Below are 17,534 nucleotides of genomic sequence, written 5' to 3' on the forward strand. Positions count from 1 at the left end.
GTGCTTGCATGATTCGCCCAAGTGCTCAAGTGAGATTCCAACAGGAAAAAACTCCGAATGCAAACAGAGGAAGATTCCAACTGAGAAACAGTATCATGACCGAAAGTCTCATAAAGGTAAATCAAAAAACTATACACCTTTCAATAAACATTATTTTTATTGTAGAGAAAAAGGTCATATGCAAAGGCAGTGTAAGATTCGAAAGATGCGAAATGCTCTATCATTTGTCTCAAAAGAGTTGGATAATTTCACTTCCAAAAAACTCTCAGATCACTATTGTCCAGTGAGACAACCGAATTTTTATATGAACTCAAAATCATATCCAAATAGAAACAATCCTAAAAGGAGAAATAATGTAAAGGGCAGTACCTTTTTCAATAAGGATATCTTATCTGATGTTTCGAGGTGGAAAGATGCAATGTCTCTAGAAATGAAGAACCTTCATTCAAAGACTACCTACAAATTGATACCAAAATCTGAGAAGGTATCAAAAGGAAAGTCATCTAAAACAAAGTCTAAGAAAGACAATCCTGTTATAATCTTAGACAAAGATGACTATGAAAGTCTAGTGGTTAGACTCAAACATGATCTAGAGATATCCAGTGATATCCATGTGAAAACATCTTTTGATGATTTACTACAAAGTAGAAAAACAAGAAAGGGGACGAACATGTTTCTGGAACCTCTCAAATCATACTAATTATTTCCTCACTTATGTAAGGAAAGAATCGTTTTTCGAAATTGGTTAGGAATTCTTTCCTTTTTGAGTTTAAAAATAGGGATTATAAATAAGTCCGATTGTGACCCTCTTGTAATATCGTGTTACAATGCTTTCACCGAATGTTGAAATTGAGGAAGACTTGTAAAGAGAAATTTCGGAAATAATTAGCTCTTACATTACCTTGCCCCGTCCAAAAATTCTTTACATGATCCCTTTCATGATGGAAGGAAAAGAACGATATGATGTTGTCTGTGATCATTATGTTGAAAAGATTGAAAGGACTCTTGAGTCTAGCTGCACATATTATGAGAAAAGAAAATATGGAATTTTTTTCATATTATTGCTCTTTTCCTATCATGACAACTCTCTCAACAATTCTTGCTCAAAATTTGTTTGAGGGAACAATGGAACTCATTGGAAGAAGAGATCTTCTCAAGGATGATCTTATATATGCCAAGACAAGTATCGCTAGATACAAAGAATCTATTGCAAAATATAGATGGCCTGAAGACCTTGGAAAATTTAGAAGAAATTTAGAATATTCTAAGGAGGAAGAAACCAAAACTGAGATTCTTCTAAAGGAACTCTCCAGTAAGGCATGCAAAGCAAAGAGAATATACAAAAAGCGGGGGTCTAACAACATCACCCAATATTTCACTTAGCAATCTGTATGTACAAACTCGAATAAACTTTTAAGAGAATCAATAAGACTCAATCTATTAAAAGTATATCAACGAGTTAGAATATCTCAATTTCTCGATTTGATCAATACTCAAGCAAATAGAAATCTGCGAGTTGTTATCAAATACTTAGAGAGATAACTCGGATGGTACCAAAGACCAATATCCAAGTGTCAATCAATTTAAATCAACAACCAAAAGGTAGTATATTCTAATTGATTGAACTACAACCACAACCTTTATTATTTCAATTATAAAGATAAATAATATAATGCGGAAATAAAAATAACACAGACACCAGAATTTTGTTAACGAGGAAACCGCAAATGCAGAAAAACCCCGGGACCTAGTCCAGATTGAACACACACTGTATTAAGCCGCTACAGACACTAGCCTACTCCAAGCTAACTTCGGACTGGACTGTAGTTGAACCCCAATCAGTCTCCCACTGATCCAAGGTACAATTGTACTCCCTACGCCTCTGATCCCAGCAGGATACTACGCACTTGATTCCCTTAGCTAATCTCACCCACAACTAAGAGTTGGTATGACCCAAAATCGCAGGCTTTGACAATAAACAAATCTGTCTCACACAGACAAGTCTAACAAAGGATCAATCTGTCTCCCATAGAAAAACCCTGAAGTTTTTGTTCTGTCTTTTGATAATAATCAAGGTGAACAGGAACCAATTGATAATCCGGTCTTATATTCCCGAAGAACAGCCTAGATAAATCAATCACCTCACAACAATCTTAATCATATGGTAGCAAAACAAGATGTTGCGGAATCATAAACGATGATACGAAGATGTTTGTGACTACTTTTTATATCTTGCCTATCGGAGATATTAATATCAAGCCAGTCAATCTGATTGTATTCGTACGATAGAAGATGCAAGATCAGATCACACAACTACGATAAAAGTAGTATCGGTCTGGCTTCACAATCCCAATGAAGTCTTTAAGTCGTTAACCTGGTTTTAGAAGAAGAAAACCAAAGGTTAAAGGAGAAACGACTCTAGCAGGCAAACTAGTATCACACGTGAAGTGTGGCGATTAGTTTTGCAGAGTTTCTAGATGTCCCATTATATAGTCTTTCAAATGGTTTCGCCTTGGTCACAAAGCAAACAATATCCATCGTTAAATGAAAACCTGATTTAGATTCAAGCTAATATTTCTCAACCGTTAGATCGAAAACTTAGCCTGTTATACACAAATGAAATGCACACTTCTAGGTTTGTCAACCGTACCCAAACGTGTACATTATTGGTTCAACAATAGTTAATCAAAAGGTTAGCCGTATGAGCATTTCATACCAACCATATTCTTCTTCATTATAACTAGTTCAAATGACTCAAATGAACTAGTTAGAGAGTTGTTCAATTGCAAGGAAATCTTATGTACTACACAAGACACAATTGAAGCAAAGATGATTTGATTCACTCGAATCGGTTCATGAACTTTATAGCCAAGGTTTGCAAATTGCATTCCTTAGTCTTTATAAGTTTAAGTTCAGAAATCATATTCAGATATATAACCTTCTTAAGTTCGAACACTAGGTTCGCGGACTTAAGCAACCGGGCAGAGTTTACAAACTCCAGCAGAAATCTCGGCAAAGACTTTCCGCCGGTTCGCGGACTGGTACTCATGTAACAAGTTTGTCAACTCCAACAGAATTTTTCTGGATGAGAAGTTCGGCAGTTCGCGGACTTGGCAATAAGCCATTCTTCCGGTTTCTCTTGATCAACAAAGTTCGCAAACTTTGGTTCAAGGGATGTGACTTATGCACTTATGTGTTTCCACAACAATACTTATGTCCATCATTTGTTGTGTAATATAAACTCTCATTCCAACCATTGAAACATTCTTAGAGGACGTTATACAGTTGTTACAGCATTTCTCATCAAAGAAATTTTCAAAGTGATTGAAACATATCATGGCTTTCGTCACTAGGTAAAGATAAACATGGTCGAAGTGAAACGCTTACCAACACATATTTCGAGATATAGATAGGCGAGGTATAATCGGCTCGAAATACCACATGTGTATAATCTAAGTCCATATATAGCATACGACTTTTTGTAACAAGAAGTAGGAGATAGAGTAGATAGACTTTTGAGTGACAGATAAGTTCAAGTCTTCACATACCTTTTTGTCGAGAAGTTCCACCGGTTCCTTGAGTAGTTCTTCTTCTTGTATAATGAATCGCCATGAAGTCCTTGAGCTCAACTACACTTTTTATCCTAGTCCGAGACTTAGCTATAGTAGACTAGAAATCAAGACTTATAGTTTTGATCACTAACATTGACAAACATGCTTGAGATAGCAACGCATGCGAGTTCGACCGAGCAATGGTCTAACAAAGATTAAACTCTTATTTGAAACTAGGCTACTTTATGTAAAGTCTAGAATAAAACTATTATGAATAAAATTATTTGATTGGTAATTTTTCTTGTGATAGTTTTCGGTTTACATAACCTGTGCTTGAATGCTTATGTCTTATTGCTATGTATGTTTACGGGATATTTGATTTCGGTTTTACTACCTTAATATTCGATCTCATATATTGTGAACCCTTGTGGTTTGGGTGACTTTTTGATTTAGCAGGTTTAAGTTCTAGCCAACGTTGGTAGGCTTTATCAAAGAATCATGAGGGGTTCTGGTAGAAACAATATGTGAAAAAGTAAAAATATGTTGAATCGGTTTTGGTTTAGCATAAAAGCATATGTGTTTCGACGGATTTCAACTTTTGCTTGCAATTGTTAAAACCGATTTTCAACCTTTCTCTGGTAAAGGTTGGTTGTTGTTATTCTTTTGTTTATGCATAAGGGTGACAACATGATGATATTTCGATATCAATTCTCCCTGGACGAAGATGAAAACATATTGGAGAAGTGGATGCGAAATTTGAGGTAACAATCTTGTTAGTTAATTGTTTTCCTGTTTAAGAAAATCCGGATTTTATATCATATATATTTATTGCTTTTGCTTAATAAAATTTCTGTACAATTGATGTTTATTCCATGATATGTGTGTGGATGTGTGTGATTCATTTGGTCCCGGTTAAGAAAAACTAGTGTTATCTTGCTTTATTGTGTGGTATCAACTGTTTAGGCTTACAAAATTTCAGTACAATTGATGTTGTGTGTGATTCAATTGGTTCCGGTTAAGAAAAACTATTGTTATCTTGCGTTTGTATGGTATCAATTGTTTAGGCTTACAAAATTTCGGTGCAATTGCGGTGCTTTTAATGTCTATGTTGTTTCAATTGCTTCCGGTTGAGGTGAATAATTATGCAAGTTGATTTATGTTAGTTTCTATGAATTATTTATGGATTAACGAAATAAAAGGTGTATGGGATGAGTTGTTTAGTCCAATTCGATTCCGAATAAGAGAAACTAAGTTAATTATGCTCTTAGTTAGACTTATCAAAGTGAGGTTTCAGTTATTCAAGTCTAATCGAATGCCTTAACAAGAAATGCTAGTTAACTAACCCAGTACTTGTCTTGTTTAAAATTGAAAGGTCTACGTTTTTGGATAATTAGAAACTGATGAGAAAAATAGAGTTATCTTTATTTTGGTCTTATCGAATTAAACGGTTGTTTTTGAACAATCGGTTTAGCAAAGGGACTAAGGTGCTTAGTTGATTTTTGTTTTGCTAAACTAAATTGGAAAAATTGTTTCAGACAATTGTTTCCTTGGTAACATATCAAAATAAAACTACTTATATTTTCGGTTTTTATATTGGTTATCAGAACATGATGTGTGGAACCCTCATGCCTAACTCTACAGGTTGCAAGTCTATTTTGAGATTTGTAAGATTCTTTTCGTGTTGTCCTTTATTTTTTCATTTATTTGTCATTTTTTGACAAAAGGGGGAGAAATATATGGTGTAAACAGGTGATACTGTCATTGATTTATATTGAGTGGTATCGCTAAGGAAAAGAACAGTTGTGCTTGAACGTTTATCTAACGAAAGAGTGAAAGCACAGACTAAGGGGGAGTAACATATCATATGAATCGGCATAACAAAGACGTGCGGATTGAATATCTACCTATCTTCCTTAGGGGGAGTATTAGCTTTTTTATTATAATGTCAACAATGACATTTTCAAGGATTGAATGTAAGCAGTTTTACCGTGCTGTTGGATTCGGGAATCAAGCGTATGTGTAATGAATTCTTGTAATTTGTTTATCCATATGATGTAAGAGTTTTGTCACTAAAATTGACAAAGGGGGAGATTGTTAGAGCATTGCTCGGTTGAACCCACCAAGCGTTGGTATGTCAAGTTTGGTTGTCATATTTTAGTGAATAAAAACTCATGTTAAGAGTCGCTTGATTATGTACTAGAGTCAACTTCATATAGGTTAGCTTGAAAGTATTAGGATATGAGACATTACAAGTATTGCGAAGACTTAAAGATGTGAAGAAGCAAGGATCTACAATGACAACAATCATCCTTCCACTTGAGGTTAGTGATATTTGACTTGAACTGTTTCATTCCCTAATGTATCTTTCAAGTCGTGCATATTGAAAACATAACTGCGAAGCATATTTGAACTCTAGATAGACATAGTATTAAGGAATACAATACGAGGTTTATTGCTTAACCATTAAAATTTGTAGATAAGACATCGCCATTATCATTTGAATGCTATTGTGATTATGTATGGGTATGAGGTGAGGATTTCATCCTAGGGAACAATGTTTTACATGTATTCTAAGGAAGTAAGTTCATAAACTTATTTGTGAACCGAAAAGGAAATTTCCAGGTGTTGTTGGTTTTGTTATTCATTGCATATCTTATGAACAACCAATATGTGTGATTGAGTACAACTTGTTTGTGTTCTTGGTAGAACTATTCACAAAGGCCTGACTTATGTATTGGTATGACTTTTATTAGTGAAACCGATCTTAAGTAATCACCTGAGATGGTATGATCGGGTTTGTGTTTTGTCTGACCAAATTTGGGAAAGGGGAACCGATCCTAGTAAGAGGTGCAGTACATCACAAAGGGGAAGTGATCCTTGTATGAGGTGCAGCAAGGTTTATAGCAGAAAGGGTAACCGATCCTATGGACATGTGCAACACATATAAGTTATATACCATATATATGTGGGGAACCGATCCTAGTACCTAGTCAACCGAATTTTTGGAAAGCTAGTGTGACTATGCACAGTACTCACATGGAGGTAGAACCGAAACTTGTTTTGGTAGAACCGTTAAACCCATGATTTTGATTGAATGTTGGTTTGATCAATCACATAGTTCTTGAAAGTCAGATGAACCAATTATAAACTTTTTTGGAAGTGTGGCAAATCGGTTTCAAGGTTGTAAGTGTGAAAGAGAACTTACAAGATAAGGATGTCGATATACTTTGAACACGTGCTGTGAATGTTTATTTCTTTAATTGTTCAAAGTTATTCCTTAATAGCTAAAGGAATAAAATCCCAGGATCGAAACATAAATAAGTTAAGAATATTTTAATTAAGGTTATTAATTTCATTTGGTAGGAAAATATAAGAATTATTAATTTGCATTTAATAATTAGATTTTCCGAGAGATTTCGATCATTATTTTTGGACAGAGCATTTCCAGGAATTATGGAAACCGAGTTTGTGCCTTATTGAATATCTTGAGAATATTTTTGGTTTTGGAAATTCCTTGGTGTCCAAACTTCCTTGTCTATAAATACTTGAAGTTTGCCTTTCTTGCAAATTAATCCTTCGTAACAACATACTTCCTCTTTTGTTGTTATTACTGGTGTTGCCGCCTATTCGGAGAGGAGAGTAACCTAACTAGGCGAAATCTATTAAGGTCGCTCAGTTTAAAGTCTTCTTTGGGATTGAGAAGCTCTAGCGTGTACCGTTGGTGGGAAACTAGATAATTGCAATTTATCTTTTGTTTTCGATTGATTTGATTGACTAATGGTGGTTGAAATCTGATTGCACCTAGTTTTTTTATGCTTGAGAATGTTCTCTTATGATATAAGATTCACTCAAACTAGTTCAGAGTTTCGACATGGATCTTTAGACTGTTGTTAGTTCTAAAGACGATCTTGTGATAATCCGCTGTTAACAGACTCCGTTCTGTGCGTGATTGATCACAAGAGATTCAAGTGATTGTGTGCAGGTTTTTATTGAAGATTTGAAGACAAAGAAGATATTGAAGATCTGACTTGGGTTTATAATCTTTGGTGTGCGCAATACTTGTTTCGGTAAAATAGGATCCAATTAATAATCGGTTTATCCTTGTGGTAGATTGGATTGATTAATTGAGTAGATCGACATCAACAAAATTCTTTAGATTAAGAGTGTTTTTGGCTTAATCTTAAACGATTACTTTGGTAATTGAACATAAGATAGATCTAAGGACCTGACGAAGGAGTTTATGTTAAGATAAACGAAAGAGCCTTTGTCCGACTCATATCACTTGGTTGACTAGAGTTGATACCAAACAGATTTGTTGTTTCTTTACTGTTTGGAATACGAACCAAAGGAATTGTTCCAAGTACGTGACTTATTTATAAGTTGGAGGCGTGGCAATACATACGGAACTAGGTGAACTATAGGTTTAGTTGCTTGGTCTCAACTATACGAAGGTAGGTGTAGTTTTGTGTAACGGCTTAATCCTGAGAGTATTCAATTCTGGACAAGGTCCCGGGGTTTTTCTGCATTTTCGGTTTCCTCATTAACAAAATCTTGCTGTGTCATTTACTTTATATTTCCGCATTACAATTGTTTTATTATAATTAAAGTAAATTACACAAACGTTAATTCCTATTTACTTGATAAGCAATCCTATTGTGTTTGGTTAAGTCCGAACCTTTGTATCAAGTAAACATACTTCCTTGTTGTATTGTCTTGATCTCGTATCCATAGATGATCACACGAAGTGTGAACCGATTAATTGTATTGTCTCGACTCAGTCCATAGACAATCACTTTCGGAGAAAGAATTTATAGGTAGGAAATTTTTTAGCTTGAGGTATATTTCGGTACCCTCGCCTTTTCACATACACTTTTCAGGCTTAGCCCGACACGAGATATGTGGTTTACCTTGTTGAATACGTGTTGATTTCAATTGCCTTCACGAAACAACAACCCTACCTTGAAAGCGGGTAGCGATAAGAGGAAACACAAAAGCAGTTGGTACCCTCTTGAAATCAAGAAATTTTTCCACGGTAGAAAACCAATCAATCAGATCTTTCGGCGTCAAACAGCTACCATGAAACTCTGGAATCTGTACCTCAATGAAGACGTACCGTCAAGAATCAACCTCCTGACGCAAATCTTCCCTTTTAACGTTAACAAAGGGGATATCAAAATTATCATCATATGTTCCTTCTATGTATGATTCATCATCTAGAAGACGTCGATGCTCTTGTCTTCGCAGAAAATTAGCTACTTGATCGACAAACATCTCAACTGTGTGTGAGAATTCATCATACCTAGTTCGATCCATCACCTCATCAACCAAAGCTTCGCGTGGACTACCACTGTTAGAGCATAGCTCGGTTGAACCCACTAAGCGTTGGTATGTCAAGTTTGGTTGTCATATTTTAGTGAACCAAAACTCATTTAAAGAGTCGCTTGATTATATGTTAGAGTCAACTTCGTATAGGTTAGCTTGAAAGTATTAGTATATGAGACATTACAAGTATTACGTGAAGACTTGAAGAATGTGAAGAATTAAGGAGCTATGAGGTTAGTAATATTTGACTTGAACTGTTTCATTCCCTAACGTATCTTTCAAGTCGTGCATATTGAAAACATAACTGCGAAGCTATGAATGATTATACTCTAGTTAGACGTAGTATTAAGGGATACAATACGAAGTATAACGCTTATCTTTTGAATTTCGTATATAAGACATCGACATAATCGTATGAATGCTATTGTGATTATGTGTATGAGTAAAGGTGAAGATTTCATCCTAGGAAACAATGTTTTACATTCATTTAAAGGAAGTAAATTCATAAACTTGTTTTGTGAATCGAAAGGGAAATCGCTAGGCTTATTGGTATTTGTTATTCATTGCAAATATTTGGATTACCAATATGTGTGATTAGTATAACCGCTCATGACTTGTTTATGTTTTTGGTAAAATGGCGCCGAATCAATCAAAACCTCCTGATCTTAATGATCAGACGCAACAACAACACTCTCGTGGACGTTTTATTCAACCTCCAAATTATTATCGGGGACGTTAAAAGTATAGACATCGCCAAGTTTATGCACCAAAATCTGGAAACCTTGGTTCTAATGAACAAAGGAAACCAGATGAAGATTCAATTGGTTCTGGAGAACAAAAGGAAGGAAATCGATCATATTCGTCAGTTCTTAAGAGAAGAACTCATGTTATGTCGAAGATTGATGCGGATACCTTATCTCACCCTCCTGTCCGTACTAACCATGGTGATGTTATTATTAAGATTCCAAAGGAGACACATATTCGAATCAAAGGTGTTTGGAAGTTCAGTTTAGTTGGACGTTTGGATTTTAAAACCCTGAGTTTTGAAGAGGCAAAACGTGAGTTATTGCAACTATGGAAGCTGTCTGGTTCTATTCAATTTATTCCATGGCTTAAAGAATACTTTGTTATCAAACTTGACAATGAAGATGATCACAAGAGAGTTAGTTATGAAGGTCCGTGGAAGGTTAAACAACAACAGCTTAAATTTCAGTCATGGACGCCAATGTTCAATCCGAACGTTGACAAGGTAACTCGAGCAGCTGTCTGAGTTCGTTTTACAAATCTTCCATGGGAATTTTGGGATGAGGAGACTTTGTTCAGGTTGGCTAGGGTTCTGGGCAAGCCAGTTTCGGTGGATCCAAGAACATTAAGACATGAATTTGGTTATTTCGCAGCTGTACTGATTGATATTGATTTTTCACAACCATTAGAAAATATTATTGTCGATGGTGAATATGGTTCTGAAGGTTTTTATGCAGATTATCGGATTCTAAATAGGCCAAGTTTTTGTGATCATTGCAAATATGTTGTCCATGAAAAGAAGGAGTGTAGGGTGAAGAAGCGAAAAGATTTGGAGGAGCAGGAGAAGGTCGAGCAAGATCATGAAGTTAAGAAGAGATTACAAGCTGAGATTGATGAGATTAAATTTTTTTGGCAATGGCACAAGTATGAGAAAAAGAATGAGCAGCCAAAAGAGGATCCAAAAAAAAATGAAGTGAAGAACACTAGTACAAACTGTCACATAGGCCACATTTTCAGATCAAAAGCCTAGCCACACCAAGATATTTTTTTGTGGTTGCATGCATATATTGTTGTTGTGGCCACGTTGATCACTCTGTTCTAGCCATATGATACTATTTGTCCATGGTTTTAAGTATAAACCCATGACCTGTAGCCGTAGATGGGTACATGGCCACGTTAAACAATTGTCTGCGTGTCTAATGCGTAGGGTGACAACAGACACGCCTATTCAGCCGAGGCGAAAAACAAAATTATTTGACCATATTAATTCTTTTATATGTCCAAAATGTAGGGTTCATTAGACACTTTAATTCTCCGAGGCAAAATCAAATATATTAGCCACTGGGATTTTTAAGAAATAGACACAGTTGTCCAACATGTCCAAAGATAGACATGTAGCTACATGAAATTCAAATTTTTTGGATTATCATATGGCATGAATACGTTTATGTATCCAAAGTGTTTATATGTCATATGCAGTTGCTATCCGATAAAAATTATCTATGTACGGTCAAGGTCATTAGTAGTGACTGGTTAACACCGTGTACTATGTGCACATGGCCTTAGCAACTTCTTGGTCGGTGTATCCATTTTTTTCCTTCTCTGAGAATCCGAATGAAAATATCAGTTCCTCGATCAACTGCAGCAAGTGTTTTATTTTGTGTTATATCTTTTTTTCCCTTTTATTTTTGTATGTTGGTCGGGCCAGAGATAGTTGGAGACTTCTGTATTCAGCTGCTTCATCATAAAACCAAATGTTTCGCACTATTGATTAAAAAAAGTGTCATCTATTGGATATGGAGAGAGTAGAGTAATCATATAATATTGTTCAACATCACAAAACAAATTCAATAAATGTCGGACTACAACATTTTTCTTCATAAGAAATTTATTGATTAGAACAAGAAAAAAAATGTATACAGATAGTAACTCAGCAAAGTCAATATCTTTTATTGCACACGTAACTCAAAGTCATTGAATATCTTTCGCTAAGATTAGGCATCAACAATGTCAATTAACCAAGCAAAAGTTACACAACTCGTCCAATATTTCACTAGCCTATAACAGTCATTCTTTTTTGCTCAAAAATAAAGACAGAAACCAAAATTTTCGATGCAAATAAATGGACTAATTAACTTTCAGGAAACTAAACAACAAGATTTGCGGCACTAGCAATCCCTGGCTACATTCTTTCCCAATTGGCCCAGTAAATGCTGATCCTGAAATTCAAACAGTAGAAAATTTAAACAGTAAAATATATATACCACCATAAAATTACAACCAAACGAGTATATTTGTACTTGTATGAAGAATCACAAGAACTAAACTTCCACATATATACGTGGATTTGTAGCTAACATTTTACCGGTCCAAAGATTAAGCTCGGGAAACATACAATAGTGCGAGAAACAAAAAACTAGTAGTAATAAGAGGCAAGAAAATAAAAATACAAAAATTAAGCAGATAGCCCACAGTCAGGAATTTGGCATTAAGCAAGTCAAAAGTACTCAATGGAAAGTTGACAACCAAGTTCCAAAGACTAGTAATTATGTACCGATATTTGAGACACCAAAGTCGACAGAATTTTCAGAACGAACCTAACTTAAGCTACCAACAACATGAAATAGAGATATCTAATTTCATAAATGTCAACCAAAATGCACAAACTCAAAGAGATCACACAACAAAGCAGATATAAACGTTTCACTATATAACAAAAATAAATACCAACATTTTAAGCAACATGACAAAAAACATACCAACTGTCATTCTCTTGGATCTCTATTTAAAAGTGACCAGAGTAGAAAGTTTCCAAGTACAAGAGTAGAAATTGCAATTGAAGTTCCGTATGAGACACGAATGAAATCATGTTATTCATTTTCGAGCATGCTAAGGAACAGGAATAAACAAAAGGGCCATCGTTTTCGTTCTATCAAAATCATGTCACTAACTGAATAACCACAGATTAAAGGAAATAAAGCGACGTACCAGCGGGAGTGTGTCATTTTGGCTTGCGTATAAGTAAACCCCGGCAGTCAGTTCGGAAGTAATCATTTCGAGATTCTTTACCCAAGTCTTGTGGATCTACAGCCGGCAAGACATTATCATTCCGAGAAAAAACTATTGTACTGAATTCCTCATCATTTCCATCATCATCACACGCATCTCTATAATTTTTGGGAGGTGTCACAAAAACAATAGAATTTTTCTTATTTCGCTAATCTTTGACATAAAATACCTGCCTAGCTTGTGAGGCTAAAATAAAAGGATCATTTTGTGTCCCAACATGGTAAGCTCAACAATCTTGTAGCCAAGACTCTCTCTTTTGACCCCGCGTTTATTGTCAACCCAATTGCACTTGAACAAACGAACATTTCTTTCACCGTAATCTAACTCCCACATCTCTTCCAAGACACCATAATAAGACGATTTACCATATGTTACGCCATCATCTCTAGATATGTGCATGTCATTTTCCGCAACGCTAACCCCACTATTCTTGTGAATTTTACCATCGCGAGATTTTGTGCGGAATTGATATCCATTGATGCGATATACGGTGTATTTCGTTACTTCGTCGTGCGGGTCGTGTGATATCCATCTTAAGTTCTCTGAGATACTTTGTCTGTCCACTTCCAACTCTTTCTCAACCTGAAATTTATTATCAGGATGAACCTTGACTATAAAGGAATATAACACATCAAACATGACACCTTTTCTACAACCTATTACCTCATTTCTTAACCAATCGCCAAACTAGTTAAAGTGCTCTTTCTCCTGCCATGCTCGCTTTTTAGTAGAATATTTAGTTTGCAAATAGAGCTTGTGTCGGCTGGTATGTACAAAACCAATGTTATTATATTTTGAACTCTCGGAAAAAAAAGAAGGAAAATAAACAAATTAATACTTACTCTATGTAGGGCTCAATTTCAGGCGTGTTCTCCATTACATAGAAATGTGCTTGTCTCAACTGGTCACGGGTAACTTTACACGGCTCTCCAGATGATAGCGGTTCTCCATCCATAACAGCTTCAGAATCCTGACCATGGTGAGATGTATTATGCCTATCCAAAGGAATACCAATTGTCCTGATGCTTCTATGGTACTCACAATATATCTCAATCGTCTCTTCTGCAACATTCTCTTCGGAAATGCATCCACAAGGTTGATTCTTGTTCCGCACATGCCCCTTGATAACCTTCATATACCTTTCGAAAGGATACATCCATCGAAAGCAAACCGAACCACATAATTTCACTTCCCTGGTAAGATGTATAGTTAAATGAATCATGATGTCGAAAAAGCATGGAAGAAAATACTTCTCTAGTAAGCATAACATCACACAGAGATCCTCTTGCAATTTATCTAGCTCTTCCACGTTGATTTCTTTGGCAGATATTGATTTGAAGAAGAAACAAAACCTGATAATAGCATATCTCACAGGTGTAGGCATAATTGATCGAATTGCGACGGGCAAAAATTGTTGCATAAGCATATGATAATCATGAGATTTAAGTCCGATCAGCTTACGCTCTTTTTTTTCACAAGGGTGGAAAAATTTGAACAATACCCTTCTGGAACTCTTAACTCAGATAGTGTCTCCAAGAATATGTCCTTTTCTTCCGTGGTTAATGTATAACATGTTGCGGGAAGTATCGTTCCTTTGTCTTCTGTCTTAGGTTGCAACTCTGGTTTTAAACCTAAACGCACCAAATCCAATCTGGCGTTTAATCCATCTTTTGTATTCCCGTTGTGCAGCAGCGTTCCAACAAGACTTTGGCCCACATTCTTTTCGACGTGCATGAAGTCAATACAATGTTGGACATCATTATAACGCCAATATCTAAGTAGTCGCTTCCATATATTGTACTTTCTCCAGTAAGTGGCTTCCCTGCCTTCTTCTTCCTCACCTGACTTGTCGAGTTCCTTTGCAATTTTTCTAGCGCACTTAATATTCGTTTTTTTTATGCGCTTCATCTTTCCACCTTTTCCAGGTGTAACCTGCACGTCTTCCTCTTGAGTATTCTTACCCTTCTTTCCCCATGAATTTTTTATGCGCTTTACCTCCTCATATATTTCTTCTCCGGTCATTGGTATTGGAGCAGTCTCCCACTCTTGTTCGCCGCCAAATGCCTTCTTCTGCCTTCTGAACGGATGATCATACGGTAAAAATCTTCTATAACCTACATAAACATTCTTGTTTGAGTCATCAAGTCTAATACTGTGAGTTTTTTTCCGACACACTACACAACCATGATATCCAGCGTAGCAACAACCACATAGTGTACCAAGAGCAGGATAATCATTTATGGTCCACAAAATAACTGCACGTAGAGTAAACATTTATTGGGCATATGCATCCCATATTCTCTTTCCCTTCTCAAATAAGAATTGAAAATCCTTAACAAAAGGTTCTAAAAGGACATCGATGTTGTTTCCAGGCGCACTGCCTATAAGTAACGACAACATAATGAACTTTCTCTTCATACACATCCCCGGTGGAAGGTTGTAAATCACAACCAAAACTGGCCATACACTGTGATGTTTGATGCCTTTGTTTACATCCACTCCATCAGCCGAAACAGCTAACCTCAAATTTCTGTGATCACCTTTAATTTCTGGGAAATTATTATTTATCTCTCTCCAAGCATGTGAGTCTGCTGGATAACGTAAAACACCGTCTTTTTTTCTAGTGGTATGATGCCATATCAAAGTTTCAGCTGTGGGCTTCGATTGAAACAACCGCTGAAATCTTGGGATGATGTCGAAGTACCACAATACCTTTGATGGAACATTCTCATACACTTTACCTTCCATGTCAACTTTCCATCTGGATGCTTTACAAGTAGGACACACTTTTTCATCCTTCTACTAGTCCAATTAGTATACGTTTGATCGATTCCATTTAAGAATAAATGATGTTCTATATCGCCAGCTGAGCATGCGAAGTGATTTAAACAATCCATACATGGACACAACATAAGAAACTCATCATATGTCTCACCCTCCTTCATGAGATGGTTGACAACATATCGCAGAAATGCCGCGACTCCGTCTATATAACATTTTTTCATTTTATCAGTACTCATCCAGGATTTATCCATTATGAAATGCAAAGAGAACCAACGGAATTACATTAGCTGCACTTCAATTTCTTTATGTTTAAAAAAATCTCAAAGCATAAATGTAAGTTTTGAGATGCAGACTTTATAGGTCTACCAACAATTACATTTTCTCTTAATGCAAAGTGATACAGTATACAACTGAACGTAGTCCATGATACTTGAGGAAAGGATCACACGCTATAAGTACCCATGGCGAGCCTGTTTCTAAGAATTCAAATTGAATGGTAACAGTATTTGACCCTAAGTTTCTGAACTGTCAGACTAACTTATCAATATCAGATTATAAGTATTATGTCCCAAAGCAATCAGTTCTATAATTTATATAGTTAGGAACTTGTATAAAGCTGGGAACTCCTAATTCGAGATGCCACCTGATAATATGAACATATTATAATTCGAGATGCCACCTGAAGTTCTAATGGTCTCCATGAAGAAAAAAATATAAATGAAAAAGGATATATGAAAAGATGAAAACAGCAGATAGAAAAGCGATAGTGCTACACAGATAAGAGAAGCTGCAAGGGATAACTCTGAACTATCTAAAGTCTAACATTCAGATGTATTATCTGTTTTAACAACCAAAAATGAAGCTAGCTATCACACAAAGCAATATAAGAAGAAGATAAGAAATGAGTCCATACATGAAGTCAGCGGACATGTATCCGCTAGGAGAAGCAAAACTACTACTAAGCTATCATTATACAAAGCAAGTTATAACCAAAGAAGATTCAGACAAATCCATGGAGAAACTAAGACGAAATATCATCGCCATGACGACAAGTCAAATATGAAGTCACTGCGAGCAAGAGAAGCCAAGGATAAGGGATAAGGTGGAAGATCAAGAAATCAAAAACCATTACAAATTAAGGGGGAGTGTTAGAATATCCTAATTTTTAATGTTCTCCTTAGTAAGATAAGTGTGAATAGAGTTTAGTCTTGTTACGTGAACAAAAGAAAAAAAGTTATGGTGTCTCTACCAATGTGTGTACATATTACATTTAAGGGTACCTGTTATTTCCTCTTGACCCCTTCTAGATATAGCTTCTCACAGATCTGTAGACAACATCATGTTCTCAGCTTTGATTCATTCAGAAGTAGCATTTTCGGATGAAGCTCTTCCAAAGATTGTCGACCAAAATCAACCGTTTTGAGAACCAACTCACAAAGTACCTGAGAATGTGAAAACACAATTGAGTTAATCTGTCATTTCCAATGGAGAAATCGAATACAAAGTTGTAAATCAAAAACTAAGCAGAAATTTACCCTTTTCCCCAATTGTGGTTGAATCTAATTGAGTTTCGACAATTTATTCTACATTAATAAGAATGATTTTAGATTCAAATATTGTTGAATTTAAAAATTAAGAATGACTCTTACACAGTCGATAATGAAGATTCGCAATGGTGATTCAAGAAAGAAGAGATAAATTTAGACCGAGAGATGGAAATTTTCTGCGTGTAATTGAAGGGGTTTTAGGTTAGGGGTGTTAGGTTAGGTATGGTGTATTTTTTCCATTGATATGTATCGTTTGTTTCTGGTTTGGTGTTTGAAAACAAAAATGGGGACTGATGTGATAGTGCACGTGTCTGGTGTATCAGTTAGGTGCATTTTTTTCCCTCTTTTTCCCTCTTTTTTTTTTTTAAGCAAACTAGGTGCATTTGAAAAGGGAGAATTTCATTATTAAAAAAAAAAGCAAAAGAATAAAATAAATTATATTAACTAAGAAAATAAATTCAAATCTTATATTTAATTTTTCTGGTCGATAACGAATATATATAATGTTAAGCTCAAG

The 17,534-nt window shown here is 35.6% G+C and overlaps 1 long non-coding RNA gene across 1 annotated transcript; it reads right to left on the reverse strand.

The window, feature by feature from the left end:
- Positions 1-11,622: 11,622 nt before the first annotated feature.
- LOC113346267 lies at positions 11,623-17,071 on the reverse strand. Its single transcript, XR_003358460.1, has 3 exons — positions 17,006-17,071; positions 16,751-16,912; positions 11,623-11,836 (listed from the first exon to the last, which is right to left on the reverse strand). It is a non-coding gene; the product is annotated as an uncharacterized LOC113346267 (long non-coding RNA).
- Between the last annotated feature and the right edge of the window lie 463 nt (positions 17,072-17,534).

This window comes from Papaver somniferum, unplaced genomic scaffold, assembly GCF_003573695.1.
Source record: "Papaver somniferum cultivar HN1 unplaced genomic scaffold, ASM357369v1 unplaced-scaffold_99, whole genome shotgun sequence".
NCBI classification, from domain to species: Eukaryota; Viridiplantae; Streptophyta; class Magnoliopsida; order Ranunculales; family Papaveraceae; genus Papaver; species Papaver somniferum.